Below are 6,211 nucleotides of genomic sequence, written 5' to 3'. Positions count from 1 at the left end.
GAAATGACTGGGGGTTTTGTTTCATTCTCAACTGGTGTCCCTGGAGCCAAAGAGAGTGCCTAGTACATACTAGATACTCAATAACTATTTGTTGAATGAATCAATAACAAGGTCAGACACAAGTGACAGTTAGAATCTGTGTGAGATGATGTGTAATCCAGCTCCAGACATTGAGGTGCCAAGGGCCATCCAAAAAGAAAATGATGGGTAACAGCTGCTGTTCTAGGAGAAGATATGGGGCCACCATTTGCTCTTCCTGAAGTTGGGTTTGGAGTTGGGTGCTGAAGGACAGACAAATGGCGAGGAGGAAGGACACGTCCAGATGTGAGAGAGGCCGGAGCCAAGCACAGGGCATGGAGAGGATGCTGAGTACCGACGAGCAGCTGAAGGTTCAGGAGGGGAAAGAGCTGACCAGGATGTGCTGCTGGGAATGAGTGGGTTTAAACCCAGGTGGTCTGGCTCAGTCCACAGTTCCTTGATGAATCTGGATGATGGGCGGGAGGAGGAAGTTTGCAAGGAGTAGTTCTAATAGCCCGAAGGACCTGTATGTTGGGTAGGTGTCCTCTGATTTACACGTATATTCTGTCCAGGGAGGTCTTCATACTGCTTCCCTTTTACCACTCAGGCAGTGTGGACAGTATTTACCTGGCCATTTCGAAGTAGGGAAGTATTAATGGGAGAGTCACTTAGGAATTCCTAGGTGGGAAACTAGTGCACAAAGACAGAGCATTTCTGTACCAGCGAGTGGTGAAAAATAAAGGGCATTTCAAAGAATATTATCATACAACTTGATTTTTGCATGGAGAATTCAGACAGACTGCTTTTGCAGACTTAAATAATCCCAGGATGAAAGGTACTATATAAATGCAAAGTATTATTATTATTATCCCGTGGTAGAAAAGAAGGGCATTTCAAAGAATGTTTCAGTACAACACAATTTTATTTTGCACGGAGAGTTCAAGGGAAAAAGCTTTATTTTATAGACTTAAATAATATCGTTATGGAGCTACAGTAAAATAAATAATACAGATATGGTGTTAAAATAAATAATACAGTTAGGAGGCTTAAATAAATAATGGCGGATAGAGAAGAGAAATTAAGAGTCCTGAGAGAAAGTGGGGGGGGGGGAGATGCAATTTTGAATTATAAGTGGTAGAGAACTGAAGTCCAGAAAGTCTTAAAATATTCAGGATGTATCTACACTAACCAAAAATATAGCATCAGACAGGTAACCATCAGGGAATTGATCTGACAGTGTTTTAATTTTTTAAAAATTTTTAATATTTTTTTAGTGATAGACTTTTCCCATTTTTTCAATGGTTCTGAATGCAATACCAAAACTTTTGGCTGAAAGTAAAAAATAATTAAATTCACCACATTATGATATTTATGCAAAATGGTATCTGATAATATCCCTCCTCCCTTAATCCTTGCTCCTTAATCTGTTCCTCTCTTCCTTTGTTCAATTACAGAGAAAACTACCTTATTTTCTACAGATTTCAGAGCTGCCCCTTTTGAAAAGCCTATCCAGTTCTATCCCCCCTAGGGTGGCCCTCTAACCGTCATCCTCATCAGTAGGTGTGGGATCTGTCTACATTTTGTGGCTCTGGTGTCTCTTTGAGAGTCTACGTTCTCTTCTTTTTATGGAGACAAGGTTGCTATATTGTAGGCAGAACAACAAGACCTCTTCTTTAGCCATAAACTTGAGCTGGGAGGTTTTTTAGACTTGAGATCCTGAGAAGGAGCCTGAGCTGGGTGCTTTTGGGAAGGAGCTGCCATTAGCACCATGGCTGGTTCTGAGCTTGGGACAAGGACCACCAGAATTAGGCTCCTGTGGGTGGGAACCAGAAGAGGATCACAGGGTCAGAGAACACAAGGCCGTGGGGAAGTTCAAGGTTCAGTTCATGCTGCCAAGCAGGGCTTGGGATTCTGAATTCTCCAGGCTGTGGGAGAAGGGAATAGACTGTGAGGTGGAAAGGTCAGGAAAGTTTCAGAGCACCCCGGGAGGACAGAGACATTCCCCAGAGACCATCCCTGGGAGAACCTCATGCAGTTGACCCCGGCCAAAGGGCTGGCAAACCGGATCCTCCCTGTGCCTGAGGGATTTTTAAGGTCTTGGGACAATGGAGAGAAAATTCTTGTCCAGAGACATTAGTTCTCTGCCTGGACCTCCATTCTCGTTCTCCATTTGGCTGTGCTTAAGTGCGGAGGTGACACTGTGTTTGTAAAGAACGGTGTAAGGGACCCCCCCCCCGCCCCCGTCCAGTGGCTCTGCCCTCCCTGCTTTAGGTCTCAGCCTCCTTCACCCCGACCTCCATCCCTCCAGCCCCGTTCCTGTGATCTGGTTAGGTTAAAGTGCTCACCTTGTCACTTCCCATGTATTTTCTTCTCTTGTGATTAGGCTGTCTCACTGGATGGGTCTTCCTCAGCAAGTGGATAGTAAACTCCTGTTTACTCTTGTCTCAACCAGCTCAGTTGGCTCAGGCCTAGGCATGGGGTCGGTAGGTAGTTGTTCAGTGGGAAATTGTGGATGTGAAGAGAAGCAGGAAGCTGTGCCTATCAGTGGACTTGGGGGGTATTAGTGGGGACTGAGGGAGCCCCAACCCCGCGCCTCCTGTCTCCAGATGCTACAATGGCCTTTAGAGCGTCCTTCGTGGTTGGATGTGTACTTGGACAGCGAGCGAGTCAAGGAAGAGCCTTGGGGGCATTGTTTCCCTAGGAGTAAGGAGATGATGAGTTGGATGTGATGTTATGTAACTTTGAGGGGAAAGAAAAAACAAACAAAACAGAAAGGCAGGGAAAATATAAATAAGAAAGAGTGCAAAGTTTTATTGTCAACTGCTGCTGTCACCTCCTGGAACTACAGTCGTATCTAAGAAATATGTGACATACTAATAGGAAGTAATTTACCCAAGGATGTTTTTGTGCCTTGAATTGCCTTCCTTGTTCAGCTGTGGGAAGTGTGCGAGTGTCTATGCATGAGAGCCGGCGCGGAGCTGCAGAGACTTCCCAATTTGTGCACAATGTGACTTTTATAAGGCCATTAAACTCATCTCGGAAAAAAGTGCTCTGGAAAACAGTGATACATGGGATCTCAAGGAGCCCGTGAAGGCAGACAGAAATTGCAAAATGATGACCAAACTCTCTTGGCTAAAGTGACTTTGAGGTGGCTGCTGTTCCTCTGCTCACCCTCCTGCCCACCTGTGATTTCTTCCTTTCTCTCTCTGCCTCGAGTTTGCTGATGGCTGGGCAGGCCTTCATCTGCGCCATCTTTGACCCAGAGAGCACTGTCCTTTTTCTTGCCCTGGTTGGGTGGACACTTTGTGACCTGAGGTTGGGGCCTGAGTGCACGACGCTTTAGCTCTTAGCCCAGAACCAGCCTAAGAGCCATTGTGACCTCAGGACACTGGTGATGAAGGTCCTCAGGGGCTCTGAGGTGGGCCCTCCTGGGGCCACACCCGCAGAGAGAGAAATGTGGGCATCCAGCCAGTCTGCTGAGGAGACCTTGGGGAGGAAGGGCCAGAAAGACGTAAGGACATGGGATAGGGAGAGAGAGCTCAGTGAAAGGGGGATAAGGAAAGAAGGAGGTGGGAGAAAAGCAGGAAGTTGTTGTTGGAGATGGCAAGAGAGTGGGAAGAGGTGGAATAAATAAGAAGCGTGTGGTGGAGGGTAGCCTGGAGGACACGGAGGAGAAGGAAGAGGAGAAGTGTCAGGAGACTGTCCTGCTGTTGTTCTTCTTCTCAAGGGCCTTCCTATGCTTGTTCTGTAAACATAGGCAGGGCCATGACCAGAATACAGAAACCATGAGGTAATTAATAGCACGGAGAACAGGAGAGCTGCCTGTTAGGATGGGCATGGCTTGCAGGAACACAGGTGGCCATTTTGAGGGCTCCCTGCACGATCTACTCTGCCCCACCCCCCATACCTCCCTGCTACTCCAGTCCCAGGTCCCACCACCATGCCAGGTTCCGTCTTGGAAACGCAGCCCCACCTCAAAGAGGGCCCTGTGTGGAATGCGGCATGCTGAAGGACTGATGAGGCATTCTCCCTGCTGAGCAGGGCAGCCAGAGGCCTGGAGCTGCTAGTGTGGTTGCAGGGGAAGCTGAGATAAGAAGCTAGGGGATGGGTGGTGGGCTTGGCTCAGGAGCGGGTGGGAGCGTTCCTCTCCAGCCTCGTTGCCTGATCAGGGTGTAGACTCTGGGTGCTGAGACACTAGGGAGGGGACATGCGAGTGTTCATTGGCCGCAGATGATTGGGTGGGGATCAGGGGAGCTAAGGAATCAGGGCGCCTTTAATTTGTACTCTGGCCTGTGTATCTCTCCCTGTGTCCTAGCTTGGGGAAAAAAGAAATGAGCCCTTTATCAATTTTTAATAAATTGAAATGACAAATAATCCATTTAATAAATTATTAACTGAGAAAATTACTGAAAACTGAAATATCAAACAATCGTGAGCAAATGCTCAAAGCAGCGTGTTTATTAATAACGAGCCCTGCTGTGGGAGCGCGCTGATGCTGTGGTTCTGACATGGCCTCTGACCCACACGCCCATAGCGGCCCAGCGTGGAGGAGGACCCAGGGCTGGGGCATCTGCGGGGGCAGAGGCATGCATGCTGCGGGTCTGAGGACAGAGGTGAATGGAGCAGTTGCTTTAGGCTTGGGAGTCTGCAGCTTCGTGGCCCACACACAGCTCTTGGGTGCATGGTACCGGCATGTGGCCCTTCGATGAGCACCAGGGTGAGGTCCCAAGATGCCCCCTTCATGGTCCTGGAGGGGGCCAGAAATAATCTCAGCTTTAGGCTTTAGGTCTTTAAATCAAGAATGATGTGTCGAGAAAAGAAATCGTGTGTGTGTGTATGTGTGTGTGCACGTGCATGACATTTTGTATATATAAAGGGTGACGTCACCCCCCAGGCTGTCTGCTGTGATGATCAGCTGAGCTGGCTGTCCCGCAGCGGGCCTCACCAGTGACAGAGGCCTGGCGTGCTTTGTGACGGGGGAAGCCTGGCGTGGGGGCCCTTGCTGGGGAGCAGTGAGCACCACGTGGGTTGCGGGGGGGCCCCTCAGGCGGCAATTTCAGGAGTCCTCCACAGAGTGCCCCCGGTCAGACACCTGAAAAGCTGCTGGAGATCATGGAGTCCAGGCATCATTCCTGCTGCAAAACGGTGGTTCATTGGGAGGAGTCACCTCCTGCAGAGTCAGGGCTCAGGCTTCTAGTCCAATGCCCCTTTCCTGTGGCTCCAGGTCTGCAGGCTGGCCCTAGGCTGCTGCTTCTCTGAGAAGCCTCTCTCTGGACAGCTGTGCTTTCAGGGAGTCACACAGATGTCTCTGCTCTGGACACCTCTCGCCATGTGGCTGGCTATGCCTTCCCCATGTTGGCCCTGGACTGTGCTGAGAGATAGTGGGCTCGTCTCCCACTAGTGCTTGCTTTTTCTAGAAGCATAAGCAAACCAGCCTGCCCGCCTCTGCTCTTCCAAGGCTGCATTCCCCGGGAAGCACGTCTTCTCCATTATAGTCCTGCTGTGGGCTTGGGGCCGGTCAGGTGACCTCCCTGTGACCTAGTTCCTTTATCTGTAAAATGGGGATAATAATAAACGGTAATTTGATGACTAGGATTGAAACAGTCCCATTATAAAAATACAATGCAGCAGTTCGGGATGACAGGCTGTAGGCTCGAAGATGGTGCTGCAATGGGTATTTTTAGGAAGGAGGAAAGGGGGGAGGGATGAGTGGTTTATAAATGTTTGTTGCATTAAAAAATGTGCTAGTTTGAATTGTGCAGAACAGAGTATCATTTGTTTCTAGAAAAAATTCACTGCTGTGGAAACGAATTAGTTTATATTGAATATGTGATGGTTCAGAGAAAGGGATATTAACCCAATTTGCATTTCTTTGAACTGAAATAAATTATTGCCATGTTTGCATTAGTTGGGTCAACTGGGTGTGTTTGGGCAGAACTACATGGGGAGGGCTGGCCCTGGGCTCAGAAGGTTATAATAGGGTCAGTGTGTGCAGGTCCACAAGCACCCTCCAAATCAGGGCTTATTAACCTTTTGTGAGGACTATGGACCCCTTTTGGGGGGTCTCATAAAAGCATATCTATTCCATACTGTTGTGTATGGATCTCAATAGACTCTGAGTCGTCCAGCCCGCCATGGTCTGGAGTGAAGGATGTTGGCCCCAAAGAAGGCACAGTGTCCATTGTCTTGGGGT

The 6,211-nt window shown here is 48.7% G+C and overlaps 1 long non-coding RNA gene across 1 annotated transcript; it reads right to left on the bottom strand.

The window, feature by feature from the left end:
* Window positions 1–1,306: 1,306 nt before the first annotated feature.
* LOC131811761 (uncharacterized) lies at window positions 1,307–3,323 on the bottom strand. The gene is made up of 3 exons (XR_009346103.1): window positions 3,202–3,323; window positions 2,364–2,486; window positions 1,307–1,943 (listed from the first exon to the last, which is right to left on the bottom strand). It is a non-coding gene; the product is annotated as an uncharacterized LOC131811761 (long non-coding RNA).
* Between the last annotated feature and the right edge of the window lie 2,888 nt (window positions 3,324–6,211).

The sequence above is a fragment of the Mustela lutreola genome, chromosome 11 (assembly GCF_030435805.1).
Source record: "Mustela lutreola isolate mMusLut2 chromosome 11, mMusLut2.pri, whole genome shotgun sequence".
NCBI classification, from domain to species: Eukaryota; Metazoa; Chordata; class Mammalia; order Carnivora; family Mustelidae; genus Mustela; species Mustela lutreola.
Note: the sequence above shows the minus strand (reverse complement) of the source record. Positions and strands in the feature narration are given on the sequence as shown.